The following is a 19,537-nucleotide window of genomic DNA, read 5'->3' as shown; positions in this document are numbered from 1 at the left end:
TCTATTCTTGCTATGGTTCATTCTTCTGTTTCAGCAGCAAAATGTAACAAGCTTGTCCTGGAGGACTGCTCTGATGGGGAATGCTGTGGAGGAGAGACAGGCAGACTGTGGTCCATCGTGTGTGTGTTTGACATTGCAAAACTGTTTTTTATTTTTATTTTAGAATGGCACACATCTGGCCTATAAGCACAACTCAAAATACATATTTACAAGTGGGTTTTGAAGGATCCAAGCCAGGAGTATTAAGACAAAATGCCAAAATCAAAATCTGAAATAAAGTTAGGCCAAACTAAATATTTGTTTTGTGTGTAATATTGTTTTGTGTGTAATATTTTTAGTATTATTTCCAGAGTAATACTAATACTACTGCTGCCCATTAACAGATGTTAGGAGACCTTTTTAATGAATACTTACCACCATCATGAAATTCAAAGTAGGCTATTTGTTATGACCGCCATTTTGAATGTCCAGAAATAGACTTTTTAGCTGCAAAACTTACTGTACTTTGGTCATACTATTAGATATCACTTTAGGCCTATTATTTAGTAATTAATCATGAAAAGATCTAATTTGGCAATGGGCAGCACTGTTTCAATGAGCAGCATAGTTGCAATACTCTGGCCAACATCCTACACAGCGCACCTTTAAGTAGACCTAATATGTAACGAATTGGTCATTGCCATTCTGGTAACAGCTAATTTAGGTCTACAGGGGTAGTGTTTTAAAATGTTACATACACTCTTCTCCATCATCATGCATGGTAGTTCATATTGTGTTACATATGAATGAGCTGTTTCATTGGCCTGGGCCCACTCATATTCCTCTGACAACCAAATTTCATGTTCAAGTCTTGTTACAACATACATTAATGGTGTATGTGGGCCAACTGTGTAATACACATTTGAAATGATCCCATGGGCTGCATGAAGATTTTGCCCCCAGTGTTATGTACAATAAAACTGTAAACAATGCGCTACACACAGAGCTGTTAAAGTCTAGCCATACCAGACGTTTATTTCACTGAACTCGCATCCCAGCATGCCCTGCACAAATGTTATTATGTCGTCTTCAAGTAGCATCAGGAAATATGAAATATCAGCACAGGCAACAGAGCAGACATAACATTTCCCCTCTCCCCAGGGGAGACCCAGGAACATCATTCATATTGTCAGAGTACATAGTCCCTGAGATGGCCTGGATGGGCCCTTGTACGGGCCGGTCGCCTCCAGGTCTGTTGCAGTAGGCGGCGGCACCTTGCGAACACGGCGGAAAATGGCGGGACCCAGCTGCTCAGTCACTTGCAGTGGGGCAGAACAGAATGACTTGAGCTTGTGGCCCCGGGTAGGCCTGCGGATCCTCAATCAGTCCAGTGGAGCAAGTGTGGGGCTTTTAACCCTGTGGGAGCGGTCAAAGCACTGTTTCACTCTGCGTTGATGAGTGGCGACCCAGCTGCTCCAGTGTCTGGTGTCGCGCACCATGCGGGGCAGATGGTAGTGGGCCAACAGGGAACTGCAGACGATCCAAAGGTAAAGGCAGTTCGGTCTAAGTTTAATGTGAAGACTAGCAAAAAACACATTCTATTAATTTAACATATACTCAACTCCAAGCTCAAACCTGATAAAGGCATATAGTATATTGACAATTCAGAATTCAAAACAAGGACCAACCAGATGTGTCAATTACGTAAACTTTGACAAAGTTTTGTATAAAAATCACCTGTCACATCGACTTGACTGGTCCCTTGAAGAAGAAATATTACAGACTGTACACAATTCAGAATCGTTGGCAGGCATCATTAATGTATCACAGCTATTCAAACCACCTGAAATAAAATATGACTTATAGTGGATCGTGTAGAATTATACTGTGAGTCTGCATACAGCCTCTGGTCATGCCATGACCAAGTGAAGACGTATGGCAGTTCTTCAGTCACTTGGTCATAATTCGGCATCCTGGGATGGGAGAGAGGAGGGACGATTAGGCATGACAGTCTGGTAGATGAAGATGTTGGCGAGTCTGGAGTTGCGGAAGCAGATACTCCTGTACCTCTACCCGGAGGGCAGCAGGCTGAACAGCTTGTATGCGTTGTGGTATCACTGCCAATAATCAGTCCTTCATAGGTGAAGCAGGTGGTAAATGTCTTGCTTGAGGGGAGTGGGGTCCCAGAAGCCTTGTTGTAGTCTGTGCAGCTTCCACCCCACATAGTGATGATGAATCTACGCAATTCGGTGACACACTGGAAACAACATAAAAAACAGGAGATATATATTTTAAACAAATATATACATTTTTTTAAAGCAGGAGATATATACACAGAAACATATACATAACAATCTCAAATTAAATACAGATTCAGACATTATAATGGCTTTCCACTTGTTGCTGCATTTGGGGAAATGATACATTTTTTTAGTGTACTCATCCCTCTCAACTTTCAAGCAGTTTGTGGAGACTCATCTCGTTTGCGAGAGCTCCCCTACATAACAAAGCATTCATTTCTAATCTGTTCGAATTCATAACCCTATGCACTTACTTTATCCTGCTTATACACGATCAGTAGGTCTTCAGTTTTACAATGGTTTACTTGTATACAGCTGTCCTCTGTGTTCACCCCACACTCTGATCCACATGGATACACATTTGGATAAAGTGTCCGCTAAATGCATTGTAATGTAATATAATGTGATAAAATCACAACACCAAAACAACAACTAAACTGTTGAGGCACTCAAGGTTGCGTACGCCCTGAAGAAGGCCATAAGGGCCGAAACGCGTAGGCATTGTAGCCAAATAAAAAAGTAAAAAAATTGCAACCTTGAGTGCCTCAGCATCTGTCTTCCTGGACCAAGTTTGAGAGCCCCTACACTGATGAGCACCAAGGAAAAAAGGTGAAGACCCAGAAGCACTCCAATTACCTGCTTGTGTTTAACAACTAAACTGTACTTAAGTTAACCTTCCTCTACTTGGTGGGTTAAAAGATGTCAAGTAGACATATTCTTTTCAGCTTTACAATGTAGAGGGGTGATATTTGTGTGGAGATCTACAAACACAACTGGGAGGTTAGCATGGTCCATTCTGCAGGAGCAGCACTGAGCAATGTGTGCGGTGTGGGGGAGATAATATGGTTAGGTTGAGAAATATGGTTAACTACTTCTACTGTGATCCACCTTCATAGTACACGGACATAACACACTTTACCACTGACAGATATTTGGTTGTCTATTGACCCCAAGTGATGGCCTTCAAAAACATCACAGGCAGGATAATGGAGCGCAGCTTGAAAAGAATATGCTTTTTCGACAGATAAAGTAAAACATACCTGCAACCAAACTGGCAGCGTGTTCACTCATCATCTCCTTAGCACATACCCATTAGAATCTGTGAAAAGTGTAACATGCAATGAAATTAGAGTTGTCTGCCTGTATTGTGAAACTCAAACATTCTAATGACTAATCTTGCGGAGCGAGTAATTAGTGGTGTGTGTGTGGAGTCAAGTCAGTTATATTGTCATTTTCTTCATATGCACAGGTTATACAAGTAAAATGAAATTCTCACTCTATGCCATGTCAGGACATAGTCTGTAAATGTCAGTTCTGTGTATGTCTGACATTAGTGCAAGACAGGACACGTAACACTAGTAACAATAAAGTAATTAATTAATAAATAATTACAACAAGCAGCGTTGGTGCATTGTATGTTACAGAGGCCAGCAGTTCTTGGTAGTGGAGGTCTGAGGTAGTGCAGGTAAGGTGCAGGTAAGGTGCAGTCACATGGTGCGGTTCCATAGGAGCTGTCTGTGTGTGTGTATGCGTGTGTGTGTGTGTGTCCATTCCACGAGGGACAGGATCAACAAGCCGGTATGTACAGTATGATGTCAAACGCAAACAGGTCATTTGAGTAATCTGGGTCTTCACTTTTTCCCTTGGATGCTCATCAGTGTAGGGCCTCTAAAACTTGGTCGAAGTAGACAAATACTGAGGCACTCAAGGTAACATTTTTTTCTTTTATTATTTGGCTACAATGCCTACGTGTTTCGATCCTTATGTCCCTTCCTCAGGGCATATGTAAAAATTGTAACCTTTAGGAGTTTAGTGCCTCAGCATTTTTCTACCTATGTATGATGTGTTGTATGTTGTTGCAGGGTCCAGACAGTTATTGTTGGGTAGTGTATGAATGGGATAGTGGGGTAGTGTGTTTAGAGAATGCCAAAAATCTGCACATAAGCAGTGTAGTCAGTAGATCCACATCACAAGATGAGATTCTGGGGGGTGAAATGGGATGAATTTGATGTGCAAAATAGAAAAACCACAGCTGACCGACCAGTATGACAAGATGTTCAGTTTGTGTATGCTTACCTGCAAATTAGTCTCTGGAAGTAGGAGGGGGAGGGCTGGATTATCTGACTGAGGCTGGACAGGATGAATTCCATGGGAATGGTTGAAGAGGGCAGTCGGGGTGCCCGGAGTGTCATCACTACCCCTCGCTGCAGCTCCTGGATCAGCTGGGTTGTTGGCACTGCCTGGGCTGAGGAGCTGGATTTCTGTTTTTGCCATGATTGGTAGACCCTTTGAATAACTCGTTACCAGCATGATCTATGTAGGTGGGAACAAGCAAAATCCACAAAGATGGTGTGTATACAGCAGGGGTGAAAGTAGTTTTCATGTCTTACAGGTGCTATACCCCACCCATCCCCACCCTCAACCAAACAAAATAAACATGAGCACTACAGATCTATAACTGACTCTTTCAGGTGTCTTCATAGGACACTTGTCTCAAATGGCAGTGTATGTGTTTTTCCACACCTTGCTTTTTCAGATGAGGGTTTTTGTCCAGCATTAACTCTGTTCTCTTACCAGCTATGTGCTGCTGCTGTAAATGTTATACCAGTCATACACACCTGTGCGCAACGGTACACTTTCAGATGCCTAGGAGCGATGCGATGGAGATGCCTAGGGAAATGCAGACATAACATATGATGACCATATGATCACAAGACTACTACTACTACTACTGTAACAAAACAACAACAAAAAAACACAAATAACAGTACTAAAAACATTATGGTAAGCTTATTTAGTCACACAGCATCTCATTCATATGCAGTTAAAAAAAACATGAAAAAATAAATAAAACAGCCCCACCCAATGAAGTTCGATATAGAGTTGGGGGAATTAGAATATGTAATGGAAATGGGCCATTTTATACAGAGAAGCATTTGAAACAAGGTAGACACAGTTTTGGCTACAATGCTAGGTTGGGTGCCATGGTCAATAGGACTTTTTTTTATTACTATGACATTATACTTTAGCTGACGCTTTAGTCCAAAGCACAGAGTATTGGTTACAGTCCCTGGAGCAGTGTGGGGTTAGGTTACGTGCCTTGCTCAAGGGCACCTCAGCCATGGAGCAAGATAGGGAGTGGAAAAGTGGGATTCTAACCTGCAACCCTCTGATCTGACGCCCGCCTCCTGCTCTAGGCTGCCTACTTCATGTATAGATGCAAATGTAAGTTCAAACACATTTTACCTGCATGTACAGAAAGAATGGAATTTGAACTTGAAACACCTAACCAAACCTGTAGCCTAGATTCTACACACACAAAATGACTGCCCATGTAGCCTAGTACCTGGGACAGAAGCACCAGCTCAGTAGGTTAATGACAGAACCAGTCCGAAGCAGGTACAAAATATCCTGTCACCTGAAAGTTGGGGAGAGAGAGAGAGAGAGAGAGAGAGAGAGAGAGAGAGAGAGAGAGAGAGAGAGAGAGAGAGAGAGATATTAGTAAACCTGTCAAGCAAGTGCTCTGCTCAAAATGAGATTTCAGAGTACATATCGCGCTATTTACTCTCTTTAGCAGAACTTTGGCGCATCTGACGTCGTTTTCAAAGTTCTGCTTGCTTGATGAGGCCGAGATACCGCTTGTAAAACCAAACAGTATAAATAATTATGGACAGAATAATTTGCCACGCGAGCAATAATGGGTAGGCTAGGCTAGGCTACACAGTAGAAGCAGCTGGCTGGTAAAACCAACTGTGACAGTCAGAAAAGTTTGGCGACTAAACCAATGATGTGACCTGGAAGATGCATTCAAATATAGCAGTTAATGCACATTCACCTTATCAATTAAATTAACTTACCTCCAGTCCAATACGGTCCAGCTAAACCCAGTACATGGGAATGCAGTCCGTGAAATCCACAATCCAGAGAGTGGTCGCAATAAAATGACATCATTGGTGTAGTAGCAGAGGGAGGGGGTCTGGGGATTTATGAATGAAATATTTGAAACTATTCAAAACGTTGTAGGCCTAGAGGTTGTTGTGCGCAAATCACGCTCTGGACAAATTTATGTCAATGTTTACAGGGTTCGTTTTAATTCAATCAAACAGAAAAAGACTTGCTAAAATCAAAACTTGACTTTAACAGCCCAAAAGAGCTCAGTATTAGTTTGTGGGGACTTAACAGCATATTTATAATGAGTCGTTACGTTAAGCAACGTGAATAACGTTTTGTTTTTGTTATAAATAGGCTAACAATAAAGCCGCCTGGCCTTAAAAGATAGTGCTGGCTACTGCGCATGTGTGACATAAAAGAGAATGCGTCGTTATATCGACGCAATTTTGGTTTTGGTTTGCGTGATAAATGAGACGCAATTCATTCGAGATCACGTTGGTACAACACGGCGACAGAGGCGTATGGGAGTAGTGTCTCGCTGCGGCCCGCGGGAAGGCGTGGCTATGACATCAGTCCCCGCCCATCAGGCACAGGTGCATTCTGGGATTGCTTAGCCCGATTGATGCCAGAAACGTCCCGTGGGTGAAATTCCGCCAAAATCGGATGATGGGGAGAGAAAGTGAAGAGAAAACCACTCCGAGGACACCAATCTTCACGTTTTGTTTCATGAGGAAAATGACTAAAGGTGAGCGTTACGTTACAGTTATTTTCAGGGACAACAATGATTAATTAGCCTGATAAACCAGCCTAAATGTATTGGCTCCTACCTAATTTAACTGCACATTGCTAAATTTAGCCAGACGCAGGCCACGTTCAATATCGGTATTTCTGATTAATAATGATGTACTTCGTGTCATTTGTGTTGTATTTCTCTCATTTGGCAATATCAAACTATATATTACAAATTTGTCAAATATATGGGAAGTTAGTTACTTCGCTGGCGCTAAGGATAACTGAGTGGCAATAATTTAGCCACTTAGCAACCATGTGGTGCAGATCCACTCGTAAACAAGGGATGCAGCAAGGTGAATACGACGTGACCATTGCTGGTTCTCAAATGGTGCACTTCTGCACTTCATTGTTTATGGTTCAGTGCATATGGCGTATTAATTGCGCACTGAAAGATAGTGCCAAAAGAGAACAGGCGCACCATCTGAGACACATAGCTCACATGAGCTCAGAGGGCGCTACTAGTAGCCAACGCAGTCAAACAGAATTAGTAACCGTGCCAGAACTTCCACTGAGCTCTATCCTCCTTATTAAAAACATGTTTGGCTGTTGTTATAGAGTTGGGAAGGGCTATGTTGACTTGCACAGTAGACCTCCTGACTAGAATAGCCATGCGTTTGGTGTAGTAGCTTGCACAGACTAGCAGATGGCAAGGAAGAGAGGCAAGAATGCCCTCCCATTTGTTTTTGTTTCAGATAAACTGATATCATAAAATAACTGAACAATTCAAAGAACATGACTGGCTATAGTTAGTTGTGTGCCTAGTGTCAAAGTGGATATGGATTGTTTTGTATGCTTCTTTCTTAAAAGGTAGAAAAGATGAAAGTGGACGAGTACTGTATAATAGACAAATTCTGTGCACATTTTTAAATGGATTTGTTTTTCGTTTTTTTCCCCTCTACATCCTACCAGGTTTCTTACAACAGATGGACCCAAGGGCCTGGATGACGGAAAACTCCAGAGAAGGGACCTTGAATTTCTCTCCATTAACCTAATCACACAAGGTTAACATTGCTTTCTCGCAATATTAGTATTTAGGTTTAATGTGTAGTTGCGTTGCTCATCAGTTACAATATGAACAATATTAGTCTGACTGGTAGCTTGCAGTGTAGAAATGTCATGATTTGACTGTCATTATGTTTGCATTGATGCAAAGTAGACAATAACTTGACATATTAATATGAATGCATCAGGGAAGAGATGTGTGTGGGAAATACTTTATTCTGATCGCCCAAATCATGAAAACACAACATGTCACAGAAGTGAGTGTACCCCTCACATTTCTGCAGATTTGTAAGAATATCTTTTCAGTGGACAATGTTTCACTTTGAAATTTCACTTTGACACAATGAATAGCAACCTGTATACAACTTGTACAACTGCTTTAATTTGTTGCATCAAAATACAGCCATTAATGTTTTAAACATTTACCCACAACACCAAGATAAACAAATCTGCTACCGGAGTTATCGGACTGTTGCAGAACTGTTAAATCAAGCATGCTATGGGATTTTAACATGGGATGTGCTAATTTTGGTGAGGTACATAATGGCTGTATTTCAAATGATTTTCAGTGAAGCAATGTGGGGTTAGGTGTCCTTACTTAAGGGCACTGCAGTCATGGATAGAGGTGTAAGGAGAGGTATGGGGGGTATTTGAACAACCCTCTGATCTTAAGACCACCTCCCTAACCACTAAGGCATAGGAGAATGTTCAATACATGGTTGTGCAGACTACTCCCCATGTTCTATTTTTGTTGCTCTCATTTTTATTGTCTGTCTTTTATGCCCTGCAGGATATTGTGCCTGTTTGGGTAAGACAGCTACATGGTTTAACCAACAGGTGGCAGTATGAGACCAGATATACAGTAAAGACAACTGTGACTATTTTCAAGACTTCTGTATGTACTAGTCTAGGGGGAAATTATATGGCACTTAAGAAACAGAAGTGTCATTGGAGTTGTGATGGGCCGGAAAACAAAACATACCCTCTGTTAATGTGATGTAGCAAACGATTGTATGAGAGTTAGTATGAGATATTGGCTTCAATTTCCCTTTTAATTTCATTACAAAATACTCTTGCACAGTTGACACCCATATCAACGAAAAGAAAAGACTGGAAAAGCATAAAGCTCACACAGTCCAAAAACTTATTTTGTTCGGCTGCTATTCATTTTTTGTGTGTGTGATTTTGTTTGGCTGCTATTAATTCTTTGCTTTTTTGTACAGGTGGTACATGTGTATAATATATTATGATACGTATTTGTAGTAAATTTCTCTTGTCCTTTGACTGTCTATTTATTACAACAGATGAAGAGCCTCACTTCAGGATCTGTATAGCAGAGGAGGACGTGTAAGCTGTAAGGCGTTAAGTTCTGCCAGGAGGATGAGACGGTATTCAGCTCAATTATTCTCTTGCATTAACCAACCAATCACTGTTCTTGTTCTTAGGCACACCCTCTCCCTTGTATTCTCATTCATTTACCTAGAGCCAATAGGATGCCTGCCCGCTCATTTATAAACCTTCTGTCTATCTCTGCTCTTCCACTGACTAGAGTGCGCAGGTGTCGACGCCCCCACCGCCTCCACTTCAGCCTCCATCGCTGGCCGGTCCTCGTCCCACGAGGAGGCTCTGCGAGGCGTCCCTGCTTTTGACGCCTTGCCACCACAAGGATTGTGAGAACCACCACCTCCAGCCACCGTCACCATTTGGTCCCCGTCACCCCCCCCAAAGCAGGCGGGGGCCTACGCCAAAGAGAATCACTACTGCATACTTCAGTGTCTCAATAAATATCTTAAACTTTAATTTGGTCTATCGAGTCTTTCATGGTAGAAGTGGAGCTTCTCCCTATTCCCCCTCCCACAAATCCATGAAAAATGCACTTTTATTGACTGTGGAATTGGACTGTGTAACTATTTTGTACACAAATGTTATATGACCCACTCTTGCACCTTTATTGCTAATCACAGCTCCTTGTCTACCTTTACTGCACTGCCACTTATATGACTGAATACTTAAAGCTCGGCCTCTGGACTGTACAACAAAGCTTTAGTAGTCTATGCGGATTGAACTGTGAATTACTATTGGTCTGGACTCTGTGCCACATGGCTCTGTCTGTAATTCATCTTCTTATTCCTGTACATACGTGTAACCCATCCTAGTTTTGTATTGATGACACAGCCTATTGTAAATAAGCTGATTTGCCGTAGATTGTGTAGTGTTGTACTAGCAGTAGCTCTTGTACTATATTATTACTTGATATATATTGCTTTTTTGCATATGGGGGCTGTTTCAAAACTACATCTCACTGGACTTGTATAGTGGCAGTGTTAATTTTGCTGCAAATCTATGCTGCTATGAGTGAAATGGTCACAAAGAACATTTTGTCTCATTTTGTTTTAGTGTGCTTCCATTCCATGTTCCATTATTTTGCAAACTTCCAGTATTCCTTTTGGACAATTAAACGAAATATCAAACCACTTTTTTTGGTTACAACAGATATGTAGTTTGATATAGTTACATCGCGGCTCATTGAAATTGTGCTGCCTATTGCCAAATTTCATCTTGAATATTTATTTGATCTTGAACACTGCTATGTAATAGACTAATATAACTAATAAATTAATAGTATGGCCTACAGTAAGATTTGCAGATAAAGATAGGCATCTTTGCATCATAAATGTAGCCTACATACATTATGTAAATTTACATCACTAGTCTATCTGGAAAGTCGAATTGGCAGACGTGGGGAAGATTCATATTTTCGTGTATTGTGAAAGTGCATTTTTTTCCCAGTCATAATGAACTGAAGAATTTGATGGTGGTGGTAAGTGAAAAAGGGAACCTTTGTAAAAGGAAAGCATAAATTATTGAAATGAATTACTAAGAATATAACACACTGCGCCTTTAAATTATTTTTGTAACAATTAATTGGGTAGGCCTAATGTTGTAAAATATGTTTGTGATGGGGAAGAAAACATGCCATTGGTAGCTAACCATAATTTTAAGTTTCTTTACAAATGCTGACATAGCCTAAAATGTCATACTGGATTAAGTTTCCTTTTATTAAAACTAGTCATACGTTAAATGCGTGCAAAGTTGTGTGATGCTTTATCAAGTGCTTAATAAAAGCACAAAAATGTGATATCAGCTGTGATTTCAGAGTGGTTTTAGCGATCAAAATACCTACGATACTGCCCTTGTCTTGGATGTGCGGGGCTTGATAACGAATGAGTGTAGTCAGAGAAAGAAGTTTAGCCACAGACCTCTATGTGTTGCACGATCAAAATGCATACAATCCCAGAATGCACCTGTGACTGATGGGCGGGGACTGATGTCATGGCCACGCCTTCCCGCGGGTCGCAGCGAGAGGTACTTGGCGTATGCGGCACTCCAGGCACAGGGGATCCTCGGAGAACAACAGACGCAAAGTCGGGCGCACGCAGGACGGACAGAGACGCGTCGGAAAGGAAAAACTGGATGAAAAAAACAGAAGCCCTATTACAGAAACTCAATGGAAAATATTGAGACTGAATGCTACTCGTCATAACTGTGTCAAGCTGACGGAGTATTTATAGGCTACCTGCCCAGGATTGGATATTTTGGCCGGCGCTCTTTCTGAAGAAGCTGAACTGAAGATAGGCCTACCGAATCTGGTAATTGACATAGACTACACTTTTCGTTCACTCATGGACAGAATAAACTTTTTTTCTCCTCTTAAAGAAGCTCAATTGAGGATGATCACCCCATCTGGTGATTAAGATAACCTACCCTTTTTTTCATGATCAGAGTAAACTTCTCTTTTTCTCCTTTTTAAAGAAGCTCGATTGAGGATGATCACCCCATTCTTTTCATTCATGGACAGAGTAAAGTTCTTTTTTTCCCACTTTTTTTGTTTTGTTTTGTTTGAAGAAGATCAATTGACAATGGGTGTAACGGGGATAGCACTGTCAAGTGGGGGAGGGTGCCGAAATGTAGGTGCGCACCAATGTAAACAAAGATGGCTGCGCTCACTACTGATGGTTAGCACCTGGGGAAGACTGATTGATTGTAACTGTGCACAGGTGTATAGCGGGAGGGTAGAGTGTCATGATTGGGGGAAACTGGGGAGGTGATGCCTTTTTATGTCCAGGTGTAGAGACGGACGACACAGCTACCGGAGGGAAACCTAAACGCAGCAAGCCGCCGTACGCAGGAAGCCTCTCAGAGACCCACGCCAGATTTGAGCATCGGATGGTCTACGACCACAGACGGGAACCTGGCATCCGGCCTGATGTGAAGGAACGCCCGGACTATTACGGATCCGATTGCTCAGCTGGAAATCCGAAGTTAAGTTCTCTCTCTCTCTCTCTCTCTCATTGACTGGCCTATCCCCCCCCCTGCCTTCGTAGTGCCGGTGAGCGTAAAGTTAATTGAGAGTCACGATTACTCTCTCCCTCTCACTGAGCTAAGTTGACCGCCTACTACTGCCTGTGTGCCGTGCTTCCTACTCTCGTATGCTGTGTCCTCGGCTACTCACCATCGTGTTTGCTGTGCCTTGTAGTGTAGCGTGACGTGGCCCTTATTTTCTCGTAATATAGTAGCATTGTAGTGCCGGCCTATTTGCTGTGTGTGTGTGGGCTTGTGCTTCTGGAGACTGGCTAACTTACCTTGCATATAGGGGACCGACAGGTGTGCTTTACAATAGTGTCATCTCCACTGCTCCATATTTTGCTCCTATTGTGTGCTGTGGTGTTTGGGCCTTTGCAGTGAAATCTCCTCTTGTTGCATGTGTTGCTGTGTGTAGTGTAGTGTTGGGGAGTAGCCCTCTTTGTGTCTGGAACAGTGACTTAATAGCGCCCTTTGCAGTAGTTGGAATACATTAACCCCTTGCTGCCTGTCACTTGGCCTGTAAATAGTGCATAGTAAATTAACCCCTTGCTGCCTGTCACTTGGCCTGTAAATAGTGCATAGTAAATTGCCCCCTTGCGTGGAAAACCTCCACCGGCCAGTAACTCTTCTCTCACTCCACCCTTTCTCTGTCCTCACCAGCACCACGGCAGAGTGACCAGCGCCACTAGGTCCAGGAGGGTCCAGGTGTACCAACCGCTCACCAGGAGGCCCACTGTGGACTGTGCTGACTGAGGGCCTTGCAAGGCCCTGACGGGGCCAATCTCCTGAACTGCCGTATAAAGACTCTGTGAGCTGCTGGCCTCCTGGACGCCTCGCCGTGGTTCTGTGTGTTGGACGTGAGTAGCCCTTTGCATTGGGCCTTCTGTGACTGCTACTGCGAACTGTAACTTACCTGTGAACCAAGCGGATTTACCTGTGGATTTACCTGTGGATTGGGAATTACTGAGTGGACTATTGAACTATTAGGGACTCCTGCGGAATATACTGGACTTACTGGGAGGGTTGTGGGCCTTGGATTATTTTATACAAGAAAATAAAGAAACTGAATTTGAATCCTTTTGTCTGTCTTGTTTGAGTGCACTGTTTACTCCACAAGGTAACCTGTAACCAAAAAGGGGGGGCTATTTCACAAACGCCCCCTACCTGTGACATCTGGCGGTAGTCGGCTAGGATTGGTTGCCTTGTGTTGAGGACAGTGCATTTCAAACATGACGACAGAACCAAGCTCTGCAAGCCAGAGGCCTGCCACTCAACCCCAGGTCTTGCCTGTGTTCATGGGAGCCCCATGGGCACAACGGTTTGGAGGGGCAACTTCAGAATTGAAGGTGGGAGAGTGGATTACCCAAATTAACTATTTGGCTGGTTTGCAAGGACTTACGGGACAACAGAAGCTGCAGTTCGTGGTAAGCTCACTAGAGGGGGAAGCGAAGAGGGAAATCCAGGCTGCCCCCGAAGACGAACGCAACACTGCACAGGCTGTCTTTGACCTGCTAACTGAGCTTTACGGAGACAACACTCCAGTAGCAGCTTTGCGAGCAAAGTTCTTCAACTGCAGGCAGGGGGCAAACCAGTCACTTCGCTCCTTTTCACTGCAGGTTCGGGAGTTGTTTGCCAGGTTGAAGAAGCGTGACCCCACTGGACTGACCGAAGGAGACACTCTGATCAGTTTGTCATGGGCCTACGCGATGGGCCTATTCGGCAGACTTTGCGGTTGCAGATTCGACAAAAACCAACCTTGACCTGTGATGAAATCCGCAAAGAAGCACTAGCTTTGGAGCAAGACCCGGTGGAGGGTGGTGAACAGCCGGCGTGCATGGCCGCAAGCGCTGGTGCCCCTGGACCTGCGGTCGACTGGAAACAAGAGCTGCGCGCCGAGCTCATGCAGGAGATGAAGGCCCAAATGGCGGATATGTCAAAGACCCTACTGGAGGAGCTGCGAAAGGGTCAAGCTGCGCAGGCGGTGCAGCCACGGGAGCGTTCCTATTCTGAAGGCGGCCGGGGGAGGGGAGGTCGCATGGCACCATCCGGACCCTCCAGGCTCCAATGGGATCCAGAAGGTCGGCCGATCTGCATTCGGTGTGGGGCATGTGGGGCGCCAGTGCACTGCTCGACACAACTCTCAGGAGGGTTTTTAGCTTCTCCGGCCACTGTGGGTCAAGTGGCCAGGACCCCTACCCAGGACCCTGCACCACCTCCCAGAGAGACCCTTATTGGAAAATGCCCCGTCGTCGAGGTCAAGGTAAACAACAAGAATATCCACTGCCTAGTCGACACCGGGTCACAGGTCACACTGTTCACCGAGAGCCTATGCAAAGAACTTTTCGACAGCCAAGAACTGCAGGGGGGAGAGGCCCCGTGGCTGACACTGCGAGGGGCGAATGGACTAAGTATCCCATACACCGGGTACATAATGGCAGACTTCTGTGTGCGTGACATCCAAGTCCCAGGGAAAGGGGTGGTAATAGTCAAAGACCACTGCCTCGGCCCCCAACGTGCACTACTGGGCATGAATGTGCTCTCCTCCTGTTGGGAGGGGCTGTTTACAAGACAAGAAGCCGGTGCAGCCACTAGGACAGCAGAACGCAGACATTGGGACAATTTTATCACTGACTGCCGTCGTATCTCGGCTGCCAAGACTCAACAGCACTACGAAGATACCGCCCGCGTAGCATGTCGCTATGCCATCACCGTCCCTGCCAGGAGCGAAGCATTGGTCTGGGCTAGACTACCCTCCCGGCCCAGTGGACAGGAACCCTGGGTACTGGTGGAGCAGCACACTGGATACCCCAACATCGAGGTAACCCACACTCTGTGCTCGGTGCAGCGTGGCCGCGTACCTGTCCGGGTGCGCAACCTTCGACCCTACCCGGTCCACTTGAACCGCCACCAGGGCTCGCCCGAGTGAGTGCCGTGGGAGGCCGGCACGTGAGGGAGGCCCAAGAGATCGCCCTGACCAGAGTAAGCCCGGGGGTTATTGAGGTGGGAAAAATGCAAGTCACCCCGGGGACAGATGCTGTGTCTGGGGGGGTGCCTCAACATTTGTCTTGTGAGTCTCTGCAGGGTGATGGCCTAGACGAAGACCAACAACGCCAGCTACAACTCCTTCTAGAAAAGTGGCAGCATGTCTTCTCCTCCCATGACGAGGACTACGGCTGCACGGACGTGATTCAACACCAGATACCTACTGGAGAAGCGGCCCCCATTCGAGAACGCTACAGACTCGTGCCCCCGACACTCTACCAAGAAGTCCGTGGTCTGTTGCGAGGTATGTTGGAGGGGGGCATCATACGAGAGAGTAGCAGCCCTTGGGCAGCCCCCATTGTTCTAGTCCAGAAAAAGAGTGGGGCATGGCGATTCTGTGTTGATTACCGTAAACTAAATAATGTTACACGGAAGGATGCTTTCCCCCTACCCAGGATCGAGGACTCTCTTACCAGCTTGACGCAAGCCTCCTGGTATTCCACGCTGGACCTGGCCAGTGGGTACTGGCAGGTCAAGGTAGAGGAGAAGGACCGAGAGAAGACTGCTTTTACCACGCCCTTTGGGCTGTTTGAGTGGGAGCGAATGCCCTTTGGGCTCTGCAACGCCCCAGCCACTTTCCAGCGGCTTATGCAGCTCACTGAATCTACTCTACACTGTGTGCCTTGACGACGTAATTGCCTTTTCCCCCGACTTCACAGCCCACCTGAAACATCTAGAGGAGGTCTTCGGGGCCATGGAGAAATACGGGTTGAAGTTGCGGCCGGAAAAATGTCAGCTCTTCAAGAAGGAGGTGAAGTTCCTCGGCCACTGTGTCAGTGGAAAGGGAGTGGCCCCCGACCCAGAGAAGGTGGCCGCAGTCAAGGAATGGCCGGCCCCCACTACTGTCAGGCAAGTTCGCTCTTTTCTTGGGTTTGTGGGGTACTACAGACGGTTTATCAAGAACTTCTCAAAGATTGCTAAGCCTCTTAATGCATTGTTAGTGGGGACTGGGCGCCCCCGTGGGCGAGGGTTACCCCCAGTCATATGGAGCCCTGAGTGCAGCTCGGCCTTCCAAGACCTGAAACAGGAGCTGTTACAAGCCCCCATCCTGGCTTACGCCGACTTTACTAAACCCTTCACGGTCTACACAGATGCAAGTAACTATGGCTTAGGAGCCGTATTGGCCCAACAGCAGGAAGGGGTGGAGCGTGTAATCGCATATGCTAGCCGGAGCCTTCACCCAGCCGAGAGGAATGATTCTAACTATAGCTCCTTCAAATTGGAATTGCTGGCCATGAAGTGGGCTATAGTGGAGAAATTCAAAGACTATCTATGGGGTGCCAAGGTCATTGTAGTCACGGACAACAACCCGCTAGTACATCTGCATACTGCTAAGCTGGGAGCGGTAGAACAACGGTGGGTTGCTCAGTTGGCAAATGTTGATTATACCATCCGATACCGCCCAGGGGTACAGAACGCTAACGCAGATTCACTGTTAAAGTGGAAATGAAGCACTGACAACTATTATCATTTTTTGGCGGCTTATTTATTTTCATAAACGAATGGATGTTCATTGAACTGCACTTTTAGGTAGTTTTGCTGAAAAATGACATGTTATTACCGAGTTTCGCCACAAGGGCGCAGCCATGTTCGCCGCCTACGTAACGCGAATGGTAGAACTTGGTGGCTAATGTAGCCTTCCATTCACTTAACGTTAGCGTGTGCTAACTACAGCGCTAACTTACTCTAATCGTGGCAGTAAAATTGAAGAAGGACGAGGGGTTCATTTTACATTGTCCCTGGGGTTTCTATGTTATATACCTACTATCAGATGAAAGAGAAATGCCAAGTGTCATTATCACTTTGTGTCAAAAAGCCTTTACTACGAGCATGGTGGGATAGCTGCAGCCATCCACCCATTGCATCCACCATAGGACAGGAGTCAGGACTGGGGCTGCTCGATCTCATAGGTTTGACATACCGTCACCAATAACGTCTTTTTCCTGCATTGTTGGACGCTAATCTGAAAGCCCATGTCTTTAAGTTGGCTATGTGGTTCAATTCAGTAATAGAAAATAACTTGCAAAATTGGCGGAAGTTTGGAAAGCTTTGTGAAGGGAAGGGACGCAGCCTGTGTGTGTGGCTATCCCATCCCCTCTCTCGTCTCGCTCTCGGAGTTGGAGGAGCTTTGGGTATTTGAAGTTGATGCCACGGGAAATGACACGTTAAACTATCATGGCCTACATTAAGTTATGGCATGCTTAAAGTAGCTGCATCTATTGTAGTAAATTATTATGTTATTGAAGTCGCGGATGCATCCTCAAACTGGCTGGAATAGCGTTGTTGCCTTGGATCATTGTTGACTGGATAACACCGATAAACGTGGGCACGGAGATGTCAAAGTAGCCTAATTCAGGTGCTTGGAAAATGTTGGCGAAATCATCGGAAGATGAAGGTAGGGAACTGCAACATTGCACGACATCGCACGATTATGAATAGTGATCATGTTGGCTCATACCAAAATGTGTTAGCGACTTGTCACCTTAGCAAAAAAAGCTGCTTGTTTACCTGTGGTTCATGCGATGGGATGTCTTGTCTGCCTTCATGCCTCATATTTGTTCTGTCCCACCCAAACACGTATTCTTGCTTCATTTGGGTTATAATCAGCCACGCAAGTCCCAAATGATTAATTCACTACTACCATAACAGCATTAGAATAGGAGACTACCATTCGCGTGACGTCACCCGCTGTTGGCTGGAAACGTTAACAGAAACGTTACGTGTTTGTGCTTTATTTTTTTATTAACGGCTTAAATTTCAGACTTCAAAAATATATATATATTTGCTGGCTTATATTACTGGTGTTATAGACCCCTATATTAGGTCACTGCTTCATTTCCACTTTAAGGCTCCAGGTTGCAGATCCTATTACCACTGGCCCAGATGACTCCGGTCCCATGGACAACGAACTCGTGGTGGCTGCTGTTGAGGCCCCGGGGACCATGGCGGATACTGTCCCGCAGAGCTGGGGCTGGGATCCGGCCCGCTGGCACAAGCTCCAAGACGACGACCCTGATCTGGCCACCCTGCGGGCCCACCTGGAGCGACGGGCCTTACTCGCTGCTGAAGTCCGGAAGATCCAGACGCCCATGGTGAAGCGACTACTTAGCCAATGGGGTAGGCTCCGTCTGAGAGAGGGAGTGGTCTGTCGCTCGGCACAGGATGAACAGACACACGAGCCTGTGTGCCAGATCGTGGTGCCCCAAACTCAGGTCACCCTACTCCTAGAGGCTTACCACACCGATCTGGGCCACCTGGGACAGGAGAAGACAGTGAAGCTGCTGCGAAGGAACTTCTACTGGCTGAATATGGAGGCCTCCGTGTGCAACTTCACCCGGAAGTGTGAACGCTGCTTACTATACAAGACTCGACAGGACGCGAAGGCCCCGATGGTTCCACCGCTGCCCAAGGCTCCACTTCACATCCTTGCCCTGGACTTCTTGAGCCTGAGCCGTCCAACCGACAGTTACCAAAACATCCTGGTGGCAACTGACCTGTTCACCAAATATGCCTGGGCCATCCCGACTCGAGATCAAACTGCCATCACCACCGCGAGGGCCCTGTGGGGTTCGGTACTCCAGCCATCCTGCACTCTGACCAAGGGCCTAACTTCGAGTCCAAGCTGATTCGAGAGCTGTGCCAGCTCTTCGGGACCCGCAAGACTCACACCACACCGTACCACCCCCAAGGCAACGGAGGGTGTGAGCGGTTCAACCAGACCCTGCTCAGCTTGTTGGGTACCCTAGAGGCCGAACAACAGAACAAGTGGGTAGAACATCTCCCAGCCCTGGTACAAGCCTACAACAACAGCGTGCAGAGCACTACTGGATACGCACCATCATATCTGATGTTTGGCAGGCACGTCCGTCTGCCCATCGATCTCCTCCTGGGGGCAGCCTCCACCAACGGCGTCGAGGGGACGACAGAGTGGGTGAGTCAACACCACCAACGCCTTCATTACGCATACCAGAAGGTGTCTGAACGGCTGGCCAAGGCAGCGGCGAAGAACAAACGGCTCTACGATCGCACTGCATCCGACGCCCCCTTGCTCCCTGGGGAGCGTGTACTAGTCCGGGACTGCCGACGACCAGGAAAGGGTAAACTAGCCGACCGTTGGGAGCCCCAGCCACATGTGGTGGTGGGGCGCTCTGGGCCAGACATGCCGG

The 19,537-nt window shown here is 45.9% G+C and overlaps 2 long non-coding RNA genes across 2 annotated transcripts; one reads left to right on the top strand and one right to left on the bottom strand.

The window, feature by feature from the left end:
* Window positions 1–3,319: 3,319 nt before the first annotated feature.
* Window positions 3,320–6,189, bottom strand: LOC134451067 (uncharacterized). The gene is made up of 5 exons (XR_010035186.1): window positions 6,137–6,189; window positions 5,626–5,697; window positions 4,898–4,949; window positions 4,356–4,592; window positions 3,320–3,378 (listed from the first exon to the last, which is right to left on the bottom strand). It is a non-coding gene; the product is annotated as an uncharacterized LOC134451067 (long non-coding RNA).
* Window positions 6,190–6,875: 686 nt separating this feature from the next.
* Window positions 6,876–9,949, top strand: LOC134451066 (uncharacterized). The gene is made up of 4 exons (XR_010035185.1): window positions 6,876–6,915; window positions 7,872–7,963; window positions 9,269–9,352; window positions 9,514–9,949. It is a non-coding gene; the product is annotated as an uncharacterized LOC134451066 (long non-coding RNA).
* The last annotated feature ends 9,588 nt before the right edge of the window (window positions 9,950–19,537 follow it).

Source organism: Engraulis encrasicolus, chromosome 6, assembly GCF_034702125.1.
Source record: "Engraulis encrasicolus isolate BLACKSEA-1 chromosome 6, IST_EnEncr_1.0, whole genome shotgun sequence".
In the NCBI taxonomy this organism is placed as follows: Eukaryota; Metazoa; Chordata; class Actinopteri; order Clupeiformes; family Engraulidae; genus Engraulis; species Engraulis encrasicolus.
The sequence above is the reverse complement of the archived record's forward strand: the minus strand, read 5'-3'. Positions and strand labels throughout refer to the sequence as shown.